The sequence below is a fragment of the Vigna umbellata genome, chromosome 2 (assembly GCF_029865625.1).
Source record: "Vigna umbellata cultivar VRB3 chromosome 2, Vumbellata_1.0, whole genome shotgun sequence".
Lineage (NCBI taxonomy): Eukaryota > Viridiplantae > Streptophyta > Magnoliopsida > Fabales > Fabaceae > Vigna > Vigna umbellata.
This window is the reverse complement of record NC_142166.1, coordinates 34,645,438-34,655,126: the sequence shown is the minus strand read 5'-3', so window position 1 is coordinate 34,655,126 and position 9,689 is coordinate 34,645,438. Positions and strand designations below refer to the sequence as shown.

General features: G+C 30.6%; 1 long non-coding RNA gene across 2 annotated transcripts; it reads right to left on the bottom strand.

Moving 5' to 3' along the window:
• Positions 1–5,579: 5,579 nt before the first annotated feature.
• LOC148203861 (uncharacterized) lies at positions 5,580–7,970 on the bottom strand. Of its 2 annotated transcripts, XR_015784274.1 has the most exons (4): positions 7,649–7,970; positions 6,338–6,995; positions 6,075–6,261; positions 5,580–5,947 (listed from the first exon to the last, which is right to left on the bottom strand). It is a non-coding gene; the product is annotated as an uncharacterized LOC148203861 (long non-coding RNA). The 2 variants fall into 2 exon arrangements; XR_015784273.1 differs by having other exon boundaries at positions 6,338–7,970.
• Between the last annotated feature and the right edge of the window lie 1,719 nt (positions 7,971–9,689).

The window sequence follows — 9,689 nt, the reverse complement described above, 5'->3', positions numbered from 1 at the left end:
CGAAGTGTTAACAATTATGCTCTTTCAAACATCACAAAAAATACTCATAAATTTTTTTTCTTTCTTCTTAAACTGTTCTTCATTTCTCTGTTGTCTCCTGCTTCACTTGTATAGGTTCAGACGTCGCTCCCTCATCTGCTCCTGTATAACATATACGTTATACGATCATTGCAAAAATAAGATTTTCCAGCACAAACAAACAAGTAAGGGTGAGCTACCATGCAAAATTCCAAGAGAGGCATAACACTATTATTATACGTAATACATTCACCATAAATTCTTGTAAGATGCAACTATTATACTAGACTCTATTTTCTGGATATAATGTTGATGGAATTCTCGGGTGGTTATGCACTTGTGGTGACCTCTACTCCTCTCACCACACAATCATGGCCAAATACAATCTATCATATCACCTACAAGGTTAGTTTGTTAACATCTATGACCATAAATGAACATAGACTAGGACCTCCTACCACTCTCACCACATAACACATCCTTCTTTATTTGAGACTGGATAAGTATAAGAGTATTAGGATAACCACCAACACAGGACCCTCAACATCAACATATACAGTAATATCGTGCCATTATAGAGTCTCTCCCCAAGACTCATACTATATTCAAATGCAAAATTTCATATCCAACATCATAAAATACATTCATCACAGAAATCATACAAAATGAATATTTCATAAAATAAATTAACAATAATAGAATATCACAATATAAACGTTCTGGAAAACTAAGAACTTGAATCTAGCATAGCCGATTAGACAACTTCTCATCCTTCCAAAAAGATGCAAGAAAAAAAATACACTAACTTATAGACATACACAATAATTCAATAAGAAAGATGCCAGACAAAAATAATAATAAATGTTCTGGGGAAATAAGAAGTTGAATCTTGCAAAAGCTGGTTAGACAATTTCTCATCCTTCCAGAAAGATGCAATAGAGAAAGAAAAAAAATAAATGTTCTGGGGAAACAAGAAGTTGAATCTAGCAAAGCCAGTTAGACAACTTCTCATCCTTCTAAAAAGATGCAAAATAAACAACTAAACGTTCTGGGAAACAATAACGCAACCACGGCATAACAAAATCAAAATCACGTTTTACAACCATCAATAGACTTAGATATCATCACAAAAGCATGTTCATATTCCAAATTCAAGATCATACAAAAAGAAAAGACTCCATATTCATGTTTTAAGATCAAACAAAAGCAAAAGGTTGCATATTCAAGGTTCAAGATCATACAAAAGAAAAGACTTAAAATTTTCTCCCCTTACCTCTATTCCAGACTTAATCTCCTATTTAGAAATTGTTCCCCATAACTTCCAGAATTTCTCCTTTGCAACTAGAATTTCATCCAACTCTCTCTTCTCTCAAAATTTCTCAATTTTTGGTGCAATTTCAGTCTTCTCCCTTACTTACTATTTACAGGCTAAGATTTGGCACTATTTAATTTTTTATTTTATATATATTATTAAAATATTTTGACTTCCATCACCACCGAAAGTGTCTTCATCCTCATTCCATTTCTGAAAGGTGTTTTGTCCCTTTGCAATCATTTTAATTTTTTTTATATAAAACCTTCTAAAATAAAATTTTCAAAATTTTGAATTCCTTCTTCTAAAATTACTATAATCCTTTATCCTAAATTTTTAATTTTTCTTATCATAATTTTCTTATTAATTATATTTTCTACTTTTAAAATTATTACTACTAACAAAGAAAAATTGATATTATTTATTAAAATAAATAAATTTTTATCGACTTTACACGTATCCCCAAGCTTTGGAGAGAGAAATGTTAAATATTAAACAAGTGAATGTAGAAACAAATAAATACCTTATAGTTATTCTCTCGAGGTACACTTTTTTCCTTACATGCCATTAACGAATCTCATGTGTGGTAAATCGTTTTCATTGTTTTTGTGCAACAGGTATTGATAACAACATGAGTGAAACTTTCATGATACCCTTGATAAGATCTCGATTCACAGGTCAAGTAGTGTTTGATACCCTTGATAAATACATGAGTGAAACTTTCAATAGTGTTATTATTCATGCTAGAGATAAACCCATTATCACCATGCTAGAAGAGATTAGACTTCATCTCATGAAACGATGAGTCACCAAAAAAACTATGTTGGCCTCCATGGATTTTTCTACCTGCCCAAAGATTAAAAAGAGACTTCTCAAGGAATTTAATTTATCAAGATATTGGATCCCAAAGTAATAATCTATTGATACTCTTCATTTATGTTCATGTCCATTTTTTGTATGTTCATATTTAAATTAATTTTTCATTTATTTCTTAAAGTTGGTTTGCATGAAAGATGTTTGAAGTTAGACACGTTTTGGTCAAGTTCACAGTGGACTTGGACAATGAAGAATGTAGTTGCAGGGTGACTGATCAGTGGCATCCCTTGTTGTCATGTTATTGCAGTAATGAAGTTCTTAAATATAGACCCAAAAAATTATATTCCAAATTGGTTTAGACGATCCACGTATGAAGAGACATATGCCTTCATCATTTATCCTGTTAATGGACATCTGCTTTGGGAAACAACAAGTTCCTAGATATACTCCCACCATTTAAGGGAAAGTTTCCTAGGAGGCCAAAGAAAAAACGAAGGTTGGAGCAATGGAATCTAAGGAGGGATGAGACCCAAATGGGTCAAGGTGGCCATAGAAAAAAATGTACCATTTGTCGTAAAGTTTGGCACAATAAAAATCATTGTCCCTTACGTCCTGACGTAACAGAACCAACTCCCCCATGCTCTCTACCATCATAACCACCAATAACACCAAGTCCCTAATCCCCATTACCAACACAGGCACCACAACCAACTCCCCAATCCCCTTAAGCATCACAGCCACCAACAACACCAACTCCTCAATCCCCTCAACCATAACATGGAGCACCACAGCCAATGTAAGAATCCATACCACAATTAACTCAACCAATGAGAAGGCAAACATTAGATATTAGGAGAAAAGTTTCTTAGCAATAATTTCATGTACTTTGAGTGGAAAATTATTAGGAAAATTTTGATGTAATTTCATTTTGTAATTTGATTATGTTCTTTAATTATGTACTTTGATTATGTAATTTGTCACATTTAACTGTGAATTAAGCCATTAATGTTATAATGTTATTAAGTGAATTATATTACCACTTTTGTTACTACATTTTGTCAGGTATCCTTCATATGTATCATGCTCATATGCATTAGGGATCACGTTACAAAAAATTTAAATTAAAGGGGGACTAAATTGAATAATGGATAAGCAAATCAAATTTCATTGATTCTTCATTTCTACTCATTAAAACAGAGATACATCTTGCATTACATCAACCTACAAACATCATCATCCTAAACACATGAACCTAAACATTAACCTTAACATTACATCAACAAAAAATACAACCAGATTGTCCAGCTAACAACATCAACCTAAACACAACCACAATATCAAAATGTTTAGCACACTACACACACCGCTCCAACTAAAACTTTTATCCTTTTATTCTAAATTTTCACTAAATTTTCCATATCATAAATCCTCCTCCTTTGCCTGACAATTGTAGCATCTCTTTCATTAACGTTTTCTTCAAAACACCACTTGAAAAAGTTACAGGACATCTTATTTGAAGATCCACTTTGTTACTCACCAAAATAACTTTAAAGTCAATATTAATTATCAACCATAGATATAAAGTAAAAAGGGTATTCATAAAATTTTGTAGTGACGACATTTCCAAAATTTTCTGCCAACATTCTTTACAGTTTTGGCCATTTTGATTACAACAATATCACCACAATTGCAAATAAGAATTATCCTACCTCCCCTCCAACCACCACCATGTGACGAATGAGAAATTTCTTAGCCCTATATATTGGAATAAGAAGAACAACATTGGGAAGAAGTTATATCTCTGTGGACACAAGGACTTTCCTCAAAGGAACAAATTACAAGAACCCTAACCCTTTTCATATAGGAATCTTAACCCTCAGCTAAACTTTAACTTTAACTTAACATTGTCACATCACTTGGTCTTATTTTGCCACATATTTTAAAAATTGACAATTCATTGAATATTAACTAAGATGGATATTACACCATTAACAATTTAAATGTTATTAGCGATTTAAACGCCGTCTGAAAAATAACCAAATTGAACAATTTTATAAAATAAGAGATCATTTTGAATGCGGAAAAAAGTTAAAGACCATTTTAAATAAAACTAAGGAATATAAGAACTAAAATAAGTATTAAGTCTATTTTTTTTATAAACCACGACTTTATTAGTTTTTCTTATAATTAGGAAAGAAATACTTACATGTATTTTTTTAAGGGCAGTTATCATATTTTGTTATTTTAATGGGTGTAAATAGTTATATTTGTCCTGAAATAACAATCTTTTTATACAATCATGACTTTATTAGTTTTTTTCATATTCTAATGTTTATATAATCATGAATTTATTCACTTTATAGTCTCTGCTTTCTGTTTTCTTATGTTTATCACTGTTTACGTTATAATGTGTTTTTGGTTTTAAGTACACAAGTTTAGATACATTATCGCGTCACCAGAAAAACAAATTCAATATCGTGTTGTATCATATGTACGATAAGTGACAATTGACAGTTATATTTAATTTACTTTTTGAATAAATATATTTACTAATGTGTATTGCTTTGAAAGCAAATAATTATAATATCCATATAAAAATTAACATTTATATTTTGTGCTTTTTAAATAAATTCCAATGTTCAAATTTGGCCGCATTAATCTGTCCTTACCTAAATGTTCTCCACATTTAAATCAATTTTTAATTTACATTATACACTGTATCAATATATTTAACACTTGTATTTCATTTTTTTTGTCAGCATTTGTTGCTTCACATATCTATATTTTTGTCAAACTTTTGGGTTATCTTAAAAGCTAAATTCCACCAACATACTGAGAGATATGAAGAGTTAAAGTGCGTATATAATTAATGCACATCTATTGACTTTTCATCTTCATGTATAAAATTTCAGTGGTGGATATTCTATCAGTAAATGTAAATTATTCGTAGTCAAAATATTCATTCGGATAGTTAGCAACCCAATGGAAGAAGGAACAATACCCGACGGGTAAAACGTTAGAATCAAAGAAAGAAAAAATAAAACACTATTGAGTAAGTAGTGCAATTCCCTTTATATAAAGAAAAAAAAAATTTAAATAGTTTTTTACACTAATAAAGCTGACAATATATTTTTGGGGATAATTTAGTTACTAAAAAAAGTACATTTTATGCTTGTAGAAAAATATTAAAAGATAAAATAATAAATATAAAATGGGTATAAAATTTATTAAGTGTCAAAATAGTATTATCTTTAAAAAATATACTCACGCACAAATTTAGCCTTTAATTAATTACTCGTGAGGGATGGAGTTAAAAAAAAAAGTTTAGATGTCCTTTTAAATTCCTAATCAAAGTTAAGAAGAAAATTGCTAACAAAAACATGAATTAGATGAATAAGAGAACTGTTCATGCTGACAAAAAAAAGCCCAAGTCTTATTTCGAATTTAGATTTTCTATTTAACTTTAATTACATCTTCAAAATTAATTACATGCTGACAAAAATAATAGCCTTTACATATTATTTTTAACAGAAAAATAACGGAAAAAAAAATCAATAAAAATGGTTCCCAATGGATGAGTTTATGTAGCAGAAGATATGACAAGTTTATCTCTTTTCTTTTACACAAAAATACATGTACGTAGCAGTAGGTCATAGGGATAACCAAAAGATCAGAGTTCATTTTATACAGTCACTACTTTTGTCTGACATCATAATCTTCTTCAATATCCTGTCTGCTGAATTTGTATAAATCTCCACATATCTCTCTATAAATTAATATTATACTTCACTCGGTCCCACTCTTAAGAAACAAAACAGAAAAAGAAATAGAGATCAATCCAAAACAATATTCATCATCCATCTCTGGTGCTTTTAAATTATTAGGAAAGGAAAAAAAAAAAAACTAAGGTATTCATAGATATTGATACCTTCAAGAAGGCAATGTTTGGAACGAATACAAACATGTGAACTGTTGGACCCATCATCACCTAAACTTTGCTTTTTCAGCCACCAAGAAAAGAATTGAAGGAAAGCAAGGGGAAATGAGAGAGAAGCCGAGGTTGTAATGTCGAAGAACTGGAAAGGAAAGTAGCATGTACAGTGCTGATTCTCTTCCTGAAAAATATGTCATGTAAAAGTAATCACACACAAAGTTATATATATATGAAGTTGAATTGAACAAATTACGTACCATGTAATGTAATGTTGATGAGGAGTTGTGAAAGTGGTAATATGATGATTTTGCTGGGAAGTGAAAAAGTACTACTAGGTGGGGCATCCAGCTATAAAACTCATATGCCACTGTTGCAGATGTTGGCTGAATCTTGGGCAGCCTAGTGAGGAAGAGTTAATACTTACAAAGACCTAGAAGACGATATGTTACATCAGCTACAGTTGTGGCTGCAACTTTTTGTGCCACTGGATGAATACTAAGAAATTGGTGTTGTTGGAGACAGATATATTATAATGTTATATGTTTATACATACATATATATATATATATATATATATATATGTATTAATATCAATGATGGAGACAACAGAAAGAAGGAGCTCCCCTTCAGTCCAAGCACAGAGCAAGAGGGATGCAAAATATCTCCTGCTTCATTCACACAATTACAGTAGAAAATGGCTTTATATAAACCCCTACTGTGTGTGTATGAATGAGTCAGCAGATACTTGAGCAACCCTTTAGTCCCTCATACCCATACGTGGGCTGAAGGAAGCTCCTTCACTCTCTTTCTCTCCCGCTACTGTACTCTCATTCACATCTACATCAATGCATACACCTTTTATTTCCTTCCCAGCCTTTCAAGCAACATCTACACTGCACCTTCCTCATATTCTTGCTGCCACACAGATAATTCACAAACCAATAAAACAATCTAGCCACTCAAAAACCAGGCTAATCAATTGCCTCTTGTATCACAAAAACACATTGTCACACCATGTACTATGTGCTTTCCTATCAGGAAATTAACAAACCTATATGTGTATGTATATACATATATAGTGAGGTTATAAAGGGTTTAGATGAATGATAAAATGGGCAATTGTATAAACAGATCACTTTAAAGCATACATGTTCATGTTTTCTGATATATGAATCAATGAATAATAGATCAGATGACAAAATATACAGTTTGCTCAAGTTAGAAAACCCTTTGTGCTGATCTGAACCCAAATTGACCTAATGTAATTGCAAAGCCTGTTATGTTAGTGATTAACTGCTTACTAATTCACACAAAACTAACAGAAGAAGTAACTGGAAAAGGCATTTCAGTAGGCCCAAAACAAGGCCAGTTTGAAATAAAAGAAAACTTAGGAAAAGGAAAAGGTAAAAAGCTGAACTGGAAACAAGGAGTACAAAATATGTATACATGTATGTATATATATATATGTATGTCCATGCAAGTATAAAAAATCTGAGAATTATGTTGGTTTTAAAAAGATTTGACGAAAGTTTGTACCAACATATATAAAAGGGTACATGTATATATACCATATTGAATCGAAGAGCTAAGAAAAGAGGTGGTAGGCATAGAGCAGCAATCAAGTACAGGTAACCCTAATGATGAGAAGTGCAAGAGCAGTGAGAAGAAGAAGGATTAATCGAAGATGTAGAATATAGAATTGGAAGTGATATAGAAAATTTAGAAGGAGATGTGTGTGTGAATTGAAAGGGTTTGGATGAGAAATGAGAAGAAGAAAAAGATGGAAAAAAGGAGGAGGAAGAGGAATTGAAGGTGAGGGGGTGAAGAGGAAGGTAGATGGTGGCAGAAACCCTAAATGAGGTATGTTTTTTTATGGATATCTGCGCTCAAGTGACGAAAGAAAAGGAGAGTTATAAAGAAATGAAAAGAGTAAAGCGTTTAAAGGAGTTGGTGCAGGCTGAATAATCAAAATAATGAAAATAATGAAAATAATAAAAATAATAAAAATTGTATGATTATTTAATTCGTTGATAAGTGTAGTAGAGACATGGTGGGTCACTGTCCCATGAGACTCAGAGACGTGAAAGTAACTCCAATATGTAAAAAAATAATTCTGCTATGTTCCACATCACACCTTTGACTGGTCGCTCTATTTCACTCCAGTAATATTATATCATAAAACACTTTAATTATTAAATTTAATATCTATCTATTACTTAACTCTAATTTTAATTCTCATCTTGTTCAATTTTTCTAATTTTTTTTTTTTGTTTTTTCGGTGTTAGATCCTCTCATAATTATCCTTGTAACTTGGAAGTGCGTTCTAGTAAACTAGTTAATTCTTTCACGCGTACTTTAACTTGGAACATATGGATCAGAAATAGCAAACCAAACATTCACTTTACATCTTTTTAAATTTGTCACAGCTTATTTACACACTTTATATATATTCATAAATTTGTTCAAATTTACTGTGTATTACAGAATAGAAAAGGGGATTGTTAAAATTAATATAAACTTTTAAAAAAAATTAACCAATACTAAAGTATAATTTAAAATGAAGTTTTATAAAGTTAATACGAAATGTGACTCAATGTGCTTCTTCCTTGTCTATCGCAACTTTATTTGCTCGAAACTAGAATAAGACGATGAGAAAGGACTCATAAATCTTCATTATCTTAAAATGGTATTTTGTTATATAAATTATTGATTGTTTGTAGGTGTTTTTGTGAATTTTCAAATTAGACTTTAGACAGTGAAAAGTAAAATTAATTAAGGTAGCAGTTTTCATATAACTCTTTCTTTTCACTGTTAGATTCCCTTATGTTTGTCTCCCGTATAAATTTTCACAAGTTTGTGGTAGACAAAAAAGGTGAGGCCCCACGTACTCATATAGCCAAACATTTTTTAAAAATGGTACTTCTTCGATTAACTCTCCTCGTGTATTCTGCATATGTATTAATTAATTTTTTAATTCTAATAAAGTGATTTACTTAACCATGTAATTCTACATCACACTTTAAAATACATAACTTTTTTAATTAAGAATCTCCTCAGTTTAATAACTATCCTGATATCACAAATAAAAAATTGTCTAGTAAAATTATATATTGGAAATAGTTAACTCCATCGGAATTATAGTTTATATGCATTGATAAAATAAATAATATATATTTAGATTTAGAGAATTTATTTTGTTTGCTTCTTGACCTCATGTTTGATTTTGTGAGGATAACAAGGACGCATTAATTATTTAATAAGAACATATATTTTTTATCAGAATATACATAATTACCTATTTATATATTGTGTTTTGAAGGTTTCGCTTTTTTCTTCTTCTTATAAAATAGGTTTTCAATCGAAATAAAACAAAAACTTGTTCTATCAAAACAATAATATTAATAAATAAAAGGTAAAGGCAATTATTGAGTATTAATACGTCGACAACTTCCTTTTTTTTGTCAGAATGACAAACTTCTTTCTCAGAATGAATGGGGAAGGAGCGACGAGGACTGTTTATTTTTCCGTACTGGCAAAAATAATACACTGTTACTTATTTATTTTTACGAAGTCTCGAACAGAAATAAAAATAATATTTAACTATTTTAA